This window comes from Zea mays, chromosome 1, assembly GCF_902167145.1.
Source record: "Zea mays cultivar B73 chromosome 1, Zm-B73-REFERENCE-NAM-5.0, whole genome shotgun sequence".
Classification (NCBI taxonomy): domain Eukaryota; kingdom Viridiplantae; phylum Streptophyta; class Magnoliopsida; order Poales; family Poaceae; genus Zea; species Zea mays.
In genome coordinates, this window is record NC_050096.1 from 242,096,180 (window position 1) to 242,115,045 (window position 18,866).

Sequence of the window (18,866 nt, forward strand, 5' to 3'; positions counted from 1 at the left end):
TCGTTTTCAGGATCCACTTTTCGAAGTAGTCAGAAGGCACGAAAGATATTCTGGCAGAAGAGATCTTTTTTCGAGGAAAATTTCAACGCAGAGGGGGTTCCCCCCTTTTAGCCCCCGAGGGAGGGTCGGGCTTTGCCGAGGCGAGGCCAACCCTTCCTTGATGACTAAACTTTGCGCGGATGCGAGGTATATGAACAACTTGAAAACATCTTAAGGGTAGAAGCGGCATAGCTGTTGGATGTTCCAAGCGTTGCCGTAGACCTCGCCTTGACTGTTGGCCAGCTTGTACGTTCCGGGCTTCAGAACTTTGGCGATGACGAATGGCCCCTCCCAGGGGGGCGTGAGCTTGTGCCTCCCTCGGGCGTCTTGCCGCAGCCGGAGCACCAGGTCGCCCACCTGGAGGTCTCGGGGCCGGACCCCTCGGGCGTGGTAGCGTCGCAGGGACTGCTGGTACCGCGCCGAGTGTAGCAAGGCCTTGTCCCGAGCCTCTTCCAGCTGGTCTAGCGAGTCTTCTCGGCTAGCTTGGTTGCTTTGATCGCTGTAGGCCCTCGTCCTCGGGGAGCCGTATTCCAGGTCAGTGGGCAAGACGGCCTTGGCCCCGTAGACCAGGAAGAACGGCGTGAAACCCGTGGCCCAGCTCGGCGTTGTCCTAAGGCTCCAGACCACCGAGGGGAGTTCCTTCATCCATCGCTTGCCGAACTTGTTGAGGTCATTGTAAATCCGAGGCTTGAGCCCTTGTAGAATCATGCCGTTGGCACGCTCTACTTGCCCATTCGACATGGGATGAGCCACGGTGGCCCAGTCCACCCGGATGTGGTGATCCTCGCAGAAGTCCAAGAATTTTCTGCCGGTGAACTGGGTACCGTTGTCGGTGATGATGGAGTTCGGAAACCCGAAGCGATGGATGATGTTGGTGATGAACGTCACCGCCTGCTCGGACCTGATGCAGTTCAGAGGTCGGACCTCGACCCACTTGGAGAATTTGTCGATGGCGACTAGCAGGTGCGTGTAGCCCCCGGGCGCCTTCTGCAAGGGGCCGACGAGGTCCAGCCCCCACACAGCAAAGGGCCAGGTGATGGGTATCGTCTGCAGAGCCTGAGCGGGCAGGTGGGTTTGCTTCACATAGAATTGACACCCTTCGCAGGTGCGGACAATTCTAGTGGCGTCAGCCACCGCCGTTGGCCAGTAGAAGCCTTGCCGGAAAGCATTCCCGACAAGGGCTCGAGGCGCTGCGTGATGGCCGCAAGCCCCCGAGTGTATCTCTTGCAGGAGTTCCTGACCTTCGGCGACGGAGATGCATCGCTGGAGGATGCCCGAGGGGCTGCGGTGGTAGAGCTCCTTCTCATCGCCCAGCAAGGCGAACGACTTGGCGCGTCGCGCTACCCGCCGAGCCTCGGCTCGGTCGAGGGGTAGCTCTCCTTGGCGGAGATATTGCAGGTACGGGGTCTGCCAATTTCGATCAGGCGTGGCCCCGCTCCGCTCCTCCTCGATGCGCAGTGCCTCACCCTCGGAGGCCGAGGGTACCTCGGGTCGAACCGAGGCCGCCTCGGGCCGAGCTGAGGGTGCCTCGGGCTGTGCCGAGGGCACCTCAGGCTGGACCGAGGGCGCCTCAGGCTCGGGCGCGTCGTCGATCTTGACGGAGGGTTGATGCAGATCCCAGGAGAAGACGTCCGGGGGAACCGTTGTTCGCCCCGAGGCTATTTTTGCCGGCTCGTCCGCAGTCTCGTTGTAGCGCCGAGCGATGTGGTTAAGCTCGAGCCCGTAGAACTTGTCTTCCAGGCGCCGAACCTCATCGCAGTAGGCCTCCATCTTCGGGTCACGGCAGTGGGAGTTCTTCATGACTTGGTCAATGATGAGATGCGAGTCACCGCGAGCGTCGAGGCGCCTGACCCCTAGCTCGATGGCGATCCGCAACCCGTTGACCAGAGCCTCGTACTCAGCCACATTGTTGGACGCCGGGAAGTGGAGGCGTAGCACATAGCGTAGGTGTTTCCCGAGGGGCGAGATGAAGAGTAGGCCCGCGCCGGCTCCCGTCTTCATCAGTGACCCGTCGAAAAACATGGTCCAGAGCTCCGGTTGGATCGGAGCCGTCGGTAGCTGGGTGTCGACCCATTCAGCTACGAAGTCCGCCAAGACCTGGGACTTGATGGCCTTCCGAGGGGCGAACGAGATCGTCTCGCCCATGATTTCCACTGCCCACTTTGCAATCCTGCCCGAGGCCTCTCGGCACTGGATGATCTCCCCCAGGGGAAGGATGACACCACAGTTACCAGATGAGACTCGAAGTAGTGTCGCAACTTCCGCCGCGTCAGGATCACTGCATACAGCAGCTTCTGAACTTGTGGGTAGCGGATCTTGGTTTCGGACAGTACCTCGCTGACGAAGTAAACTGGCCTCTGAACGGGCAATGCATGCCCCTCTTCTTGCCTCTTGACCACAATCGCGGCGCTAACCACCTGAGTGGTCGCGGCGACGTAGACCAAGAGGGCTTCTCCGGTAGCTGGGGGCACCAAGATAGGCGCCTTTGTGAGGAGCGCCTTCAGGTTCCCGAGAGCTTCCTCGGCCTCAGGGGTCCAAGTGAAGCGCTCGGCCTTCCTTAAGAGGCGGTACAGAGGCAGGCCTCTTTCGCCGAGGCGTGAGATGAAGCGGCTCAGAGCCGCGAGACATCCCATGACCCTCTGAACGCCCTTTAAGTCCTTGATGGGACCCATGCTGGTGATGGCTGCGATCTTCTCCGGGTTGGCTTTGATGCCCCGCTCGGAGACGATGAACCCCAAGAGCATGCCCCGGGGCACCCCGAAGACACACTTCTCGGGATTGAGCTTGACGCCTTTCGCCTTGAGACATCGGAATGTCACTTCAAGGTCAGAGAGGAGGTCGGAAGCTTTCCTCGTCTTGACTACGATGTCATCGACGTAGGCCTCGACCGTGCGACCGATGTGTTCGCCGAACACATGGTTCATGCACCGCTGGTACGTCGCGCCCGCATTCCTCAAACTGAACGGCATAGTGACATAGCAGTACATACCGAAGGGCGTGATGAAAGAAGTCGCGAGCTGGTCGGACTCTTTCATCCTGATTTGGTGATACCCTGAGTAGGCGTCGAGGAAAGACAGGGTTTCGCACCCAGCAGTGGAATCCACGATTTGATCGATGCAAGGCAGAGGGTAGGGAACCTTCGGACATGCTTTGTTGAGACCAGTGTAGTCTACACACATCTGCCATTTCCCCCTTTCTTTCTCACAAGCACAGGGTTGGCAAGCCATTCGGGATGGAATACCTCTTTGATGAACCCGGCTGTCATTAGCTTGTGGATCTCCTCGCCTATCGCTCTGCGCTTCTCCTCGTCGAATCGGCGCAGAGGCTGCTTGACGGGTCGGGCTCCGGCCCGAATATCCAGCGAGTGCTCGGCGACATCCCTCGGTATGCCGGGCATGTCCGAGGGACTCCACGCGAAGACGTCGGCGTTCGCGCGGAGAAAGTCGACGAGCACTGTTTCCTATTTGGGGTCGAGCCCGGAACCGATCCGGATCTGCTTGGAGGCGTCGCCACTAGGGTCGAGGGGGACGGCCTTAACCGTCTCCACTGGCTCGAAGTTGCCGGCATGACGCTTCACGTCTGGCACCTCTTTGGAGAGGCTTTCCAGGTCGGCGATGAGGGCCTCGGACTCGGCGAGGGCCTCGGCGTACTCCACGCACTCCACGTCGCATTCGAACGCGTGTTTGTACGTGGGGCCGACGGTGATGACCCCGTTGGGGCTCGGCATCTTGAGCTTCAGGTAGGTGTAGTTGGGGACGGCCATGAACTTCGCGTAGCATGGCCTCCCCAGTACCGCGTGGTAGGTTCCTCGGAACCCGACCACTTCGAACGTCAGAGTCTCCCTTCGGAAGTTGGAGGGCGTTCCGAAGCAGACGGGAAGGTCGAGTCGTCCGAGGGGCTAGACACGCTTCCCGGGAATGATCCCGTGGAAGGGCACAGTGCCTGCTCGGACGGAGGACAGATCGACGCGCAGGAGCCTGAGGGTCTCGGCGTAGATGATGTTGAGGCTGCTGCCCCCGTCCATAAGGACCTTGGTGAGCCTGACGTCGCCGATGACAGGGTCGACGACGAGCGGTATTTCCCCGGGCTCGGCACGTGGTCGGGGTGGTCGTCTTGGTCGAAGGTGATGGGCTTGTCGGACCAGTCTAGATAGACCGACGCCGCCACCTTGACCGAGCAGACCTCCCGGCGCTCTTGCTTGCGGTGCCGAGCCGAGGCATTCGCCGCTTGCCCACCGTAGATCATGAAGCAGTCGCGGACCTCGGGGAACTCTCCTGCTTGGTGATCTTCCTTCTTGTCGTCGTCACGGGCCCTGCCACCCTTCGCGGGTGGCCCGGCCCTGTGGAAGTGGCGCCGAAGCATGACGCACTCCTCAAGGGTGTGCTTGACGGGCCCCTGATGATAGGGGCACGGCTCCTTGAGCATCTTGTCGAAGAGGTTAGCACCTTCGGGGGCTTCCGAGGGTTCTTGTACTCAGTGGCAGCGACAAGGTCCGCGTCGGCGGCGTCGCGTTTCGCTTGCGACTTCTTCTTGCCTTTCTTCTTGGCGCCGTGCTGAGTAGATGCCTCGGGAGCATCTTCCGGTGGGCGGCCCTGGGGCTGCTTATCCTTTCGGAAGATAGCCTCGACCGCCTCTTGGCCAGAGGCGAACTTGGTGGCGATGTCCATCAGCTCGCTCGCCCTGGTGGGGGTCTTGCGACCCAACTTGCTCACCAGGTCGCAGCAGGTGGTGCCGGCAAGGAATGCGCCGATGACATCCGAGTCGGTGATGTTGGGCAGCTTGGTGCGCTGCTTCGAGAATCGCCGGATGTAGTCCCGGAGAGACTCTCCCGGCTGCTGCCGGCAGCTTCGGAGGTCCCAGGAATTCCCGGGGCGCACATACGTGCCCTCGAAGTTGCCGGCGAAGGCTTGGACCAGGTCATCCCAGTTGGAGATCTGCCCCGGAGGCAAGTGCTCCAACCAGGCGCGAGCGGTGTCGGAGAGGAATAGGGGGAGGTTGCGGATGATGAGGTTGTCGTCGTTCGTTCCACCCAGCTGGCAGGCCAGGCGGTAGTCCGCGAGCCACAATTCTGGCCTCGTTTCCCCCGAGTACTTTGTGATAGTAGTCGGGGGTCGGAACCAGGTCGGGAACGGTGCCCGCCGGATGGCCCGGCTGAAGGCCTGCGGATCGGGTGGTTCGAGCGAGGGACTCCGATCCTCCCCGCTGTCGTAGCGTCCCCCACGCCTGGGGTGATAGCCTCGGCGCACCCTCTCGTTGAGGTGGGCCCGACGGTCGCGATGATGGTGCTCGTTGCCGAGGTGGCCCGGGGCCGCAGGCGCGGTGTTGCGCGTGCGCCCGGTGTAGACCGAGGCTTCCCGCATGAATCGGGAAGTCGCGGCGTGAGGTTCCGAGTGGTATCCCTGCCTTCGGGAGGCAGAGCTCTCGGCCCGTCGGACCGCAACGCCTTCCAGGAGATTCTTGAGCTCCCCCTGGATTCGCCGACCCTCGGTGGTTGATGGCTCCGGCATCGCGCGGAGAAGCATTGCTGCTGCAGCCAGGTTCTGACCGACCCCACTGGATGCGGGTGGCGGCCTGACCCTGACGTCGTTGGCGACGCGGAGCTGGAGACCCTGGGGCAGGTGACGTATTTCTCCGGCCGGGGGTTGGCCCGCCCATGCCTGCCCGACGTCCCAGCGGATCGGCTCAAGCGCTCCTGCTCCCTCGTCGAGCCTGGCCTGCGCCCCGCGGACTTGCTCGAGCTGTGGGTCGTGACCCCCCGCCGGAACGGGGACCACAGCTAGCTCCCGCGGGATGTCAGCGCGAGGCACCGGCCTAGGGAGATCACCGTCCTCCGGCATGCCGAGATGATTGCCTTCGGAGGGACCCCCTAGATCGACGTGGAAACATTCGCGGCCTGGGCCACAGTCTTCGTCGTCGAGGCTGCGGCTACCGTCGGAACAGTCGGAGAGGCAGTAGTCACATGCGGTCATGAAGTCCCGCATGGCACTGGGGTTGCCAAATCCAGAGAAATCCCAACAGATGTTGGGGTCATCATCTTCCTCGGACCCAGAGGGCCCGTAGGTCGAGACGTCCGTCAACCGGTCCCAAGGTGACCGCAGGCGGAACCCCAGAGGGTTTGGACTCGCCTCCACGAAAGCGTCCGCCAAAGCGAGATTGATAGGCGGGTTGAGGCTGAACCCAAAAGACGTAAGATGGGAATCGGTCGGTACCTTTTGGTCGTCGAGCGGCGATGAAGTCACGTCGAGGACTGACTGCACCGTCATCTCAGGTACGAGGGCGACGTCCTGCAAGCTTTTCGCAAGCGTGCTGGCGTCGTCTGCTTGCTCGGGATTGGCGTGTCGTGGGGAGACGGCGCTCGCCTTTGTCTCAAACGCGAGGTCGACGCCCGACGCGCCCCCCGTTGGGGCGCTAGGGACGTCGACTCGCTCGACAGCCGACGAGGCGCGACCTCCCGCTTGGCCTTGGTTGCCCCGCCTCCTCCTTCGTTGGCGGGGGAGAGGACGGGGCGAGCTCGAATGTTGTTCTTCCGCCACGCGGGGAAGACGTCGTCGATTTCGCCGCCGGCGGGCGGGCTGTCGGCCGCCATTGTCGTTGTCGCGCGGCAGTGGAAGGAGTATCATGTCGTAGCTGCCGTCGAAGGACATGAACTCAAGACTCCCGAAACGGAGCACCGTCCCGGGTCGGAGAGGTTGCTGGAGACTGCCCATCTAGAGCTTGACGGGAAGCTGTTCGTCAACACGCAGCAGGCCCCTACCTGGCGCGCCAACTGTCGGCGTTTCGAGACCGGGGGGTCCCTCGGGCCGACGAGTGAGTGTCGCCGTGTGCCCCAGCCCAGATGGGTCGAGCGCGTGGGCGAGCGCGAAGGGGGGAAAGGAGCGAGGTGGCCGGAGTCCGGCGTGAGAGAGGTGGGAATCCCGCGGCCTTCGTGTTCGTCCCGCGCCCAGGTCAGGTGCGCTTGCAGTAGGGGGTTACAAGCGTCCACGCGGGAGAGGGAAGCGAGCGGCCCCAAGAGAGCGCCTGTCCCATCCTCGTCCACGCGCGGCCAACCCTCTCTAAGAGGGCCCTGGTCCTTCCTTTTATAGGCGTAAGGAGAGGATCCAGGTGTACAATGGGGGTGTAGCAGAGTGCTACGTGTCTAGCGGGGGAGAGCTAGCGCCCTAAGTACATGCCGATGTGGCAGCCGGAGAGATTTTGGCACCCAGCTGGTGTGATGTCGTGGCCGTCGGAGGAGCGACGGAGCCTGGCGGAGGGACAGCTGTCGGAGCGGTTGAGTCCTTGCTGACGTCCTCCTGCTTCCGTAAGAGAGCTGAGAGCCGCCGTCGTCACAGAGCATGCGGGGCGCCATCATTGCCTATCTGGCGGAGCTAGCCAGATGGGACACCGGTCTTGTTCTCTGCGGCCCGAGTCATCTCGGGGTAGGGTGATGATGGCGCTTCCTGTTGACGTGGCTGGTCTGCGCCCTAGGTTGGGCGACGTGGAGGCTCCTCCGAAGCCGAGGTCGAGTCTGTCTTCCATGGCCGAGGCCGAGTCCGAGCCCCTGGGTCGGGCGAGGCGGAGGTCGTTCGGCAGAGGCCAGGACGGAGTCCGAGCCCTGGGGTCGGGCGAAGCGGAGTTCGTCGTCTTCTGGGACTTAGCCCGAGTTCGAGCCCTGGGGTCGGGCGGAGCGGAGTTCGCCGTCTTCCGGGACTTAGCCCGAGTCCGAGCCCTGGGTCGGGCGGAGCGGAGTTCGCCGTCTTCCGGGACTTAGCCCGAGTCCGAGCCCTGGGTCGGGCGGAGCGGAGTTCGCCGTCTTCCGGAACTTAGCCCGAGTCCGAGCCCTGGGTCGGGCGGAGCGGAGTTCGCCGTCTTCCGGGACTTAGCCCGAGTCCGAGCCCTGGGTCGGGCGGAGCTTCCTATGGTGCCTTTGGCAGGGCTTGACTGCCTGTCAGTCTCACTCTGTCAAGTGGCACTGCAGTCGGAGTGGCGCAGGCGACGCTGTCCTTCTGTCAGGCCGGTCAGTGGAGCAGCGAAGTGACGGCGGTCACTTCGGCTTTGCCGGAGGGCGCGCGTCAGGATAAAGGTGTCAGGCTACCTTTGCATTAAATGCTCCTGCGACTTGGTCGGTCGGTGCGGCGATTTAGTCAGGGTTGCTTCTTAGCAAAGGCAGGGCCTCGGGCGAGCCGGAAATATGTCCGCCGTTGGAGGGGGGCCTCGGGCGAGACGGAAATCCTCCGGGGTCGGCTGCCCTTGTCCGAGGCTAGGCTCGGGCGAGGCGTGATCGAGTCGCTCGAATGGACTGATCCCTGACTTAATCGCACCCATCAGGCCTTAGCAGCTTTATGCTGATGGGGGTTACCAGCTGAGAATTAGGAGTCTTGAGGGTACCCCTAATTATGGTCCCCGACACTATATGTTTGTCATCAAGATAAAATTTAAAAAATCATATCAGAAGGTCTGTAACACTCTAATTTTTAAAACCAACAAAAGGTATCAAGATCTAGTTCAATTCGGTAAGATTTGAGTAGTTTAGAATCATGAACTATAATTTTAAGTATTTTCTTTTATAAATCAATTAGAGACAAATTATAGAGTTAAATGAAAAGGTCCTTATGTTAGTAAGATCATTCCCTTGTAGGTTAAAATATTTAGGACAATCTCTAAAAAATATGAAAACTAGAATAAGAGTTCTTGAAATACAATAGAAAGATTCTTCCTTTTTATTTAAGGTAATAGTTCTTTTATGAATTATGTGTTTATAAGCATTCATCTAAATGAATAGAATAATAAACAAATAAATAAATATAAATTTATGCATACATGTTGAAGTTTGGTTGTACATTAAATTGAGTACTAAATTTTGAAACTAAATTTAAATTCGAATTGTGAATAGTTTGGAATTGTGAAACAAAAATAGGAAAAATAAAATAAAAGATAAAATACCCAACTATGCTCTTGGGTCGAATTGCCCCGGCCCAACTTTTTCTCTGCCGAACCTAGCCCCCTCACTCGTGCGGGCCGTCGTAGATCTCGTCCTGCTTGCACTCGCGCCCGCGCACTGACTTGTGGGACTAAGTCGTCAGCTTGCTCCTTGGCCTCTGTCGTATGGGCGTTTCTAGACAGCCAAGTCCCCCGCACGCTTTTCACTGCTGTTGGGCCCGCCTGTCATCACCGAGCGCCATCGGGGTAACAAACCGGGCGGATGTCACGACGATCTCCTCGACTTTAGCTGGCGCTCCTCAACGAACTCCGCCCATCTATAAAGCCATGCCACGGGTTTCCCTCCCCTCATCCTTCTCGTTTGTGCACCGCACGACCTGAGAGAGAGAGATAGAGGGCACAGTAGACCGAACTGGGGTGGAATCGGATCACGACGGATTTGCCTCCTCGTCGGTGTTCAACTCCTCGAGACAGCATCGGAGGGGTGCCTGGGCAGAAGGAGTCGGGTGCGAACTATCTGGCGGGGCGATGTCCACTTCAGCGGTGACAATTCCTCACCGACGTTATCACACCGCTGTAGATCCGCTCCATGACGAGGACCGAATTGGCTGCGTCTCCATCCCCGGTAAGACACCCATGACCAGTTTTGCCTTGAGCTTTGCATCGTGCTAAGGTTAGACGCGTTTGGGTTGGACCGTTATAGCGTGGGGCACCCTACGTCGGCCATGGCGCCGCCGCGCGGCCTGGGTGGAAGGGGTGGCGCTCGCGGGTGCCATTGGATCTTCAGCCGACGCTCGAGATCAGAATCCACGTACCCCTTCGTCCATATAGAATCCCGATCGTGCATCGGTTAACAGATGTTTAGGATAGATCCTAGAAACTTTGAAGCACGACCGTGGATTTCGGATCGAGCAGCCACAGTTTAGTACCGGTTCGAAGAGTCCCCGTTCTGATCGTAGCCGTCGCGGTCCGATCTGGCGGCCACGATTTAAAGATACCCCTTCACCTAGTGAAGCATGCAAAAGAACCCATGCCCTTTTCTGCCGTCCACACTAATGGGAGAAGTATCGCATATAGGTCCTGCATTTTCCAAATTGAACCCTGAGCTTCTAACTAATAGTGGCCGAAGTCCATCCGTCACTGGATATTGATAAAATTAATTCGAAAAATAATTTTTAATACAAAAGTAATTCCAAAAATCTTAGGAAATGCATAACTAATTCATTTTAACTGTGATTCGATCCGTTCTAATTGCTATAGATTCATAATAATATTGTCCAAACAATATAGTACTAATTTACATCATATCCCACATTTTTATAATTGGATAATTATGTAACCTATGTGTAAATAGATTAATCATTTTGATTAAAAGCTAAGTATGATATTTTAACTTGGTTCTGATTCAGTTGTAACTTAGATCGTGGTGGAACTATTTATTTATAAAAAATCTCTCCCCACAGTAATAACATTAGTTAACATGGAATATGTATATTACCACTATTTTGTCTCACGAAACTTCGAAAAATTATGTCTTCATAACCGTAACTTCGATTCTAGTGGTTCTCGAACCTACGACCTCGTAGCAGCGCGTAGAATATTCCTACGTAGTATGTTTTCATGTTTGATGTAATGTTATTTTTATGTACTCTTTGTCTATTGTATGTATTTCTTCGATTAGCAGCGAGGTCACGAGAATCTCGAAGACCCACTTGGTGAAATACCTGTAATCTCAAGTCATAGGCAAGTTGTGCTGTTAATCACTCTTCTTTACCCAATAATGTTCTCTGCTTAATCATTGTGACATGCTCTGTTTAATTTGATGGGACCTGATAGTTTACCCTAGTTTTGTTTACCCCACACCTTGCAAACAATGAACTATTGAGTAGACTTGCTATTGCTCTACCTAGTTTTGGGATTAATGCTATATCGAATTATGATCATGTTTCACTATTATTGTTGGTTTATTATTGTTCATGATAAGATCATTGTGTTAATTGGAATATGGAGACCCACCCGGGAAAACAGTGCTACCAAAAGGGTGGTATGGGACGCCCTTGGCTGACTAATTAGAAAAGCTAGTGGAGGACTACCTTACCCAAAATGGGCAAGGGCGATAGAGGAGCTGCCGATATAGGGAGGTTCTCAGGTCGATCATGATGCGATTGCTTGTCGGACGAGGAATTCCTATGTTATCCTTCTCAAAGACCGTAGCAGGTTTTCTGAAGCTAGTGGAACTTTGGAAATGCCTCATAGTGCTACCCTACCTTGTCTCCTCGGTAGAGATATATGGGATTCATGACCCTGTGGCAAATGGGTAACATGACTTGTGGGTAAAGATGCGCAACCTCTGCAGAGTGTAAAACTGGTATATCAATCGTGCTCACGGTCTTGATTGGCTCGAACACTCACATGAGTAACTTATGGAATTAAACTTAATTTGTCATTTGCATTGCATTATGGGTATTATTAATTTTGATCTATTACTTTATAGGGTTGGTATTTACTTATACTTAGTAATTGCTAATAAAACTTTGACCAACTTTAAAAGCAATCCTTAGCTTTAACCATCTTCTTTGGTAAGCCTTACACTTCACATGAGCTCCCACCGTAAGTGAGCTTATGCACATTATTCCTCACAACTTGTTGAGCGATGAACGTATGTGAGCTCACCCTTGTTGTACTCATATCCCCTAGGTCAAGGACATGTACCACAAGATACAGAGCATGAAGGATGCCGCGATGAGTTTGTGAGAGGTCTAGGCCGTCGTCTCCTAGTCAACTATGGTTGCTGGATCGTTGTCTTCGTATGATGTAATTACTTAGTTATTTTGTACATAACTTCTATTATATAGTAAAGATGTGACATTTGTTTCTATACCATGAGTCATCATATGTGTGAGACTTGATCTTAGCACATATTTGATTTGCGCTCGGGATTGCCCCTTAAATCCGGGTGTGACAGAAGTGGTATCAGAGCAATGTTGACTGTAGGACGTAAACTAGATAGAATTGGAAAAACCTTACATACTTACCTTTGATACTTTGATTCTTTCTAAACTTACCTTAATCTTTTCTTATCTATCGCTGCTTTACTCTGATTACTCTTATCTTTTCTTTCTTGAAACCAAAAGAGGATCTCACACATTGGAATCATATACCTAAAGTGACCCTTAAGAATAGGACACCTAATCTTAGGAACAAAAACAAAACTATTTTTGTAGGTATCTATGCGCTTGAATGCTTGGTCTTATGATACCTGTCTGATTTGGTTCTTTGATTGAATTGTGGAGTAATATCCACAATTGCATCTGCATATACATATAAGCATAAAAAATGTTTATAAGATAATAAGACAACCTAGATTATTCCCCATTAAAATATATCTAGCATCACAGATCCATCTCATCTTAACAGATTCTACCTTATCCTTGGAGAACATCTTATAAGCATAGTTATCCTAACCTAGACACAAAACAACAAACTAAAGTTCTGCCTAAGCTCCTTCAGCTTGTGACCAGCTACTAGGCTATCCGTTTTGCCTACAAAATTATTTCTCTTGCAAAACTATCTTACCCTATGTCTCTAACCCAGATGGTTAATACCAAGAGGGGAGGAGGTGTTGATCTACTTGCACGTTGTTGAACACTTGTTCTCAAATACTGTGAATCAAGAACAAGGCAACACAATTTTAAATATTAAGGACCTTCGTCCTCCGAAACATTACCTCCTCACGGATATAATAATCATAAGACGAAGGTCATGAAGGACATGCCTTCATCATCTTATGGATAAATAAGAATACATAAAGATAAAGACAATGAATATAATTCATTGATTCATTCATATTTGCATTACCATAGAGTATTTATGAATATTAACAGAATCTATATTGCATTGATACCTTCGGCTTGCTCGAAGGTTTTGGCGCGAGAATGATTACAATTCAACGTGAACAGTACAGTGCTACTGTTCATCTATTTATAGGCAGGGGACACAGCCCGGGTAAAAGTACATTTATGTCCTTGACATTTACTTATGACCATAACATAAATTATTAAGGACTAGCTAGTATTTTTTCCTTTCGGTTAGCATCATGTTTGGTCTTCATCACCATTTCAAGTCGAAGCTATTATCCTTTGGCTATAGCTTTGGCGTCCATTCTTATCATCTTCGGGCTATATCTTCACATCGTATGCCTCTGCCGTGAGAGAGAACTTCCATCCTAAAGCCGAAGCTCCCTGTAATAATCCATATCATTCTAAAAGTATATGGTTAGTCATGTTTTTGAGGACCTTCGAAAGAGAAAGGCCCCCAACAGTAGCCCCTCGTAGTGTTAATTTGTTTCTTTGTAACAAATTCAAACTGCGACATGAACGAAGGCCTTTAGCCGAAGGTCTGAAAAAACACCTTCCCTTCGGTAGAATAGCGAATCATTCTAAACTGTGGGACCCACCGAGCTGTGGGGCTCTAAGTATATATATATATATATATATATAGAAGGTTGTGTCGTGAATATTTTCCATGCCTTCTAGCTATTTGCACTGTGATTGCCATCTTAGCTTTTTCTTTTACAAGCTCGATTGATTTTTGAGCTTTGGCATCTGCACAACCATCATCTGAATGGCTGAGGAAAAGAAGATCACAGACCCCATAATGTCTGGGTTTTACGAAGCTATGGAGAAGATCAACACAGAAAAGATCACCAATGAGATGCTGGCTGGGTTGTCTAAAGATTCCAGCGATAGCGATAGTTTTGACGTGGAAAGTGGGAATGAAGATGTCAAAGATCGGCTGTGGAGGCTGAGCCATGTTATTTTTGGGAAGTCAACTGTCCAACAAGGGCAAGTCGAAGCGATGAAGGGCAAGTATTTTCATGATGTCTCTATAATGAGGGTCGGGGGGGGAAGCACAGTTCCCCTTCCCAAAGCTGACGAGGTGGTGGTCTTCAAGAGCTTCATGAAAGCTGGACTTCGCTTTCCGCTCCACAAGATGTTGGTTGAGTTTCTAAAGACATTTGAGATATATCTTCATTAACTTACCCCTGAAGCTCTTATCAAAGTGGGGGGTTTTATATGGGCTATGAGGAGTTAGGGACTAGAGTTGGATGCTAGGTGCTTCTACAATATTCACGAGTTATATTACCAGACGAAGGCAACCGGAAAAGAACAATATCAACAACTTCGGCTGTTACAGCTTCGTGCCCCACTCTGAGGTAAATTATCTTGTGCCTACATTTTGGAAGAAGTGGCCAGGCTCTTGGATGAAGCAATGGTTTTACATGAAGAATGATCTGAATCAGAGGGAGGATGTGAGGGGCATCATTCAACGTCCCATATGGTCACGTTTCGGGATTAGGAGGCCATCAATCGCACTTGGGAATGAAGTGCAAGCATGCCTAATGGCTTTCAACACCATATGTACCTACATTGGTACTAGAGATTTAGTTCAAGAGCACATTGCTTTCAAAGTATGGCCTCTTGCAAATGAATGGGAAATGCCGAAGGAAGCTGCCGCTGGTTTCAGTCAGGGTGGCTTGGTTTATCTTAAGTACACCTTCCGGTACAGAAGTCAATTTAACAAGCCAAATGATGATTGGCTAGACGCTATAGAGGTAACGAGTGATGAGCTACTTGGAGCCTACTCGAGGACAGAAGATGAAGCCATGACAGTTGCCTTCGGCGCTCGAGGTAAAAGGAGGCTGAACAGGGTTTTCGATGTTATTGGGTTTGTTTACCATGATTATTGTTTTCCTGTTCGAAGGCAAGGGAGAAAGAGGAAAGTTGCTGCTTCAACCTCTTCCAGTGCACTGAAGGCGAAGAGGGTCAAGGTCTTAACATGTAGGCCAAAGCCTATTGGGACGGCTGAGGTGTCGAAGCTTATTGAAAGTGCACAGGGTGCCCCCTCAGCCACGGAAACAACTCCTGCAATGTCGATCGAAGCTAGTATAGGCCTGATAAAAGAGCCGGAATCAGAAAAGGTAGCAGAACAGCTGAAGGTGCTGAGCCCTCTAGCTGTAACAGGGCTGTCGAAGCCATCGAGTATTACAACAGCGACTCTAAGGAAGAGAAGAATGGCTAGCTTCTTAGATGATGCTTTAGAGTCCGTGAAGGCGCCAATTCCTGCTTCTGCCGAAGCAACTGGTGAAAAATCTAAAGCTGCAAGAGAAGCGATTACTGCAAGCACAACTAATGTTCTTGCTGAAGCCAAACCTTCAGAAGCTGCACCAATAGGGCTGGTGGAAGAAAGTGTTCCTGAGAAATCCAAATCTCCTGCTCCCGAAGCACCTTCCCATGGTGACTTGGAATACATTGTTCGACATGCTTCGGGAAAGCAGTTATCATTGGAATAAATTGCCGAAGTAGAACACTATGCCAAGGACTTGAAATACCCTCGAGGGTCCTTGGTATATGGAGGGGATGATGAAGACGACTTCCTCTACTGTCTGCCCGACAATAAGGAGGTTAATGTTTGCCGCAAAATGATGAACAACACGGGATTTCTGAAGCTAGAGCTTGGTTTGTCCGCTATGACAAAGGACCAACTTGCGAACAACCTTGCCTACAATAGCTTGAAGGTTTGCAAATTTTGGCTTCGTATTTGGTACTTTCCAAGCTATTTTTGGTAATTCTTACTTTATTTTTTGTTCGCTCTTTTGTTTGGCAAGATCTAATCCTCATTAAGGCTCTAAAGGCTCAAAAGGATGCAGAGGATGAGAGGTATCAAATAGCACTTGGAAACCTCTGATCCGAGGTTATAACCTTGAGAAACGAAGCTCTCGCAAAAGACAAGATTTTGCTATCTTTGGTCGAAAGGGTGAAATCCAACGAAGCTAAGCTATTCGCTCAAGCAGAAGCGCACAAAGCTGAAGTTCAAGAGTTAGAAAAGAAAGTTGCCAAAGCAACTGAAAATTTTAATGTAGAGCTGACAAAACATGAAATATGTGAAATAGAACGATCAAGGACACAAAGAAACATTGACAAGCTTCGTGCAGCTAAAGAAAAATGCTACGATATGGCTATAGAATGCACTAAAAATTTGAAAAACAACTTTTCCAAAGTTGGTGCATTTTCTTCAGATCAGAAATTCATCCGCAGTGACCCCGATGGAGTTATCCAGTGGATTAACGGTGAGGCCAAAGCCTTTGAAGAGATTCTTAGTGATAGAGGGCATTTTTGTGCCTTTGCCGGTGCCCGCGGGGTCGTGTCCATTTTGGAAAAGGTCGACTGTGATCATGCCAAGGCTGTAGCTCAGCCAGATTTGGCCTTCTGAGCCGACGATGTTAGAAACCCTTCGGCCGAAGCTACTACACTAGGTGAAAAGTTTTATTCCGAAGTATGGCTGAAGGGTGGCTGAGAAATAGCTGATGAATCCATTAGAAAAAATGAGAAAGTCTCATGACGCCTTAGAAGAGGCTAAAAGAGTTGAAGAAGCTGCTGAGCGGGCTAGACTTATAGGTATATCCTTTATAGCTTAGCTTCGTAAATTTTTGTAGCTTTGGTACTAACAGATATTTGTATTTTAATGCAACTGAGCTTTCTCCCCCTCTAGAGCCATACGATCCTGAAGCTGATCCATCTGTGAAGGGGGCGCTCGATATGATTAGGATTGCTAACGAGGCCATTGAAGAAGCTGTCGACAAGCTACTGAACGAAGCTACCGACAAAGTCCTAAAAGAGGACTGAAGTTGTGTATATCTGAGAGTTTAGTGTTCCTATTCGTAGCTTTCACTTTTGTAAGAAACAACTATCAAATATTTGTATGTATATTCATGTAATATATTTCTTTGTGATGCATGAAACCTTCGTACATACCATTTTTGAGCCACTGGTGAAAAAACACCTTCCCTTCTTTTCACGCTTCATGAAGAAAGAAATCCCCCTTCTGCCGAGACAATACTGAATACCATGTCATGGATATTGTATAGTTATAATGTTGACGAAGGTACCATCCTTGTGTAAAAATATATCTGCCAAAGACATATCTTGTGTTATTGGTACATTCTTTCATAAGCCAGCAGGTATGTTCGAAGGAGCAATTTTCCTTCTTCACTGCTTTTGTTGATGCAAAATGATGTATGATGCGATGCTATGCAATATAATATGATGATATGATGCCGATGATGTTTATGCATAGATCATCAAAGAAAAACCAAGACTCTGCATTCCCTTAGGAACGACTTTGAAGTCTCTTCACCTTTTACTTAGGTGGTATTTTAGCTCTGCATTCCCTTAGGAACGACTTTGGAGCTAAGCTCTACATCCCCTTAGGAACGACTTTGGAGCTTCTTCACCTTTGACTTAAGTGGCATTTTAGCTCTGCATCCCCTTAGGAACGACTTTGGAGCTTCTTCACCTTTTACTTAGGTGGTATTTTAGCTGTGCATCCCCTCAGGAACGACTTTAGAGCTTTTGTCACCCTTGTTACACTCGATAGTGTAACCACAAATTTATTACAACAGGCCGAAGGTTAAACCTTCTTATATTGTCTTCAGAGGGAAAATTTAAAGACAAAAAGTAAAATACATTGAATTTGGAAACTTTCTGGTTGAGCTCCTGTGTTGCTTTAGTAAATATGCCTCGATTCGGGCACAGTGCTGTTGACTGTGTGAGCTTCGGACTCCTCTCAAGTGTCGCACTGTTGTTGCGCTTGGCGATGCCCTTCTAGCTGCTGATTGTAAACCAAAGTAGGCACGAGTGGTGGTGGTGGTAACTGAGCCCATGTAGCTTGAGAATGACTTGTCGAAGCAACTAATGTCGTGGGTTGCTGGTTGCCCACATACTTAGGGATATATGGCGAATAGCATGAGGCAGTATGCAAGACCTACTTCGGTTGATTCTACTGTGCTTCGGCTTCAGCTATCTCCTTCTGCTTTTGGATCATGACTTGGCACATCCTTGTTGTGTGTCCCTTATCCTCCCTACAGAACAAGCAGAATAATCTCCTGGGTTGAGTGCTGAACCTTCCTTCGAAGCTTCTTCCCCCTCTGCTTCTTGGAGCTGGTGGCCTGTAAGAGGTTTGCTGCATTCCTGAAGATTGTGAGCTTTGTTGGCTGCCTTGAGTTTAGTTTGCCCTGTCACCATTTGTGCTGGGATTGTGGATTGTTCTAACATGCCTAGGGTGGAATCTTCCTTCAAAGCCTCTAGTTATCTCAGAATACCTGTAAGCCTCCTCCCTTCTCTGGCGAAAATCATTGTCAGCTCGGATATATTCATCCATCTTCTGGAGAAGCTTTTCTAGAGTTTGCAGTGGCTTCCTAGCAAAATACTGCGCCGTCGGTCCTGGCCGAAGCCCCTTGATCATAGCTTCAATGACAATCTCATTTGGCTCTGTTGGCGCCTAGGCTCTGAGTCACAGGAATCTTCAGACATATGCCTGCAAGTACTCTCCATGGTCTTGCATACACTGGAACAATGCTTGGGCAGTTACTGGCTTTGTTTGGAAACCCTCGAATCTAGTTACTAGCATGTTCTTCAGCTTTTGCCATGACATGATCGTCCCCGACCGAAGGGAAGAATGCCACGTCTGAGCTACACTCCTGACCGCCATGACAAAGGATTTTGCCATGACAGCCGTGTTGCCCCCGTATGAGGATATGGTTGCTTCGTAGCTCATGAGAACTGCTTCGGATCTGAGTGCCCATCGTACATGGGAAGCTGTGGCGGCTTGTAAGATGATGGCCATGGGGTAGCCTGTAACTCTGCTGCTAGAGGAGAAGCATCATCAAAAGCAAAGTTACCATGATAAAAGTCATCATACCATCCATCATTGTTGATTGGACTTTCTTGACGAAGCTCTCTCTGTTGAGGCCTTCGTCCTTGGTCATCTTGAGTGATGTGGCACATTTCTTCAGCAGCTTCGTCGATCTTCCTTTGAAGTTCGGCTAGACAAAGCATCTTCTCTCTCTTCCT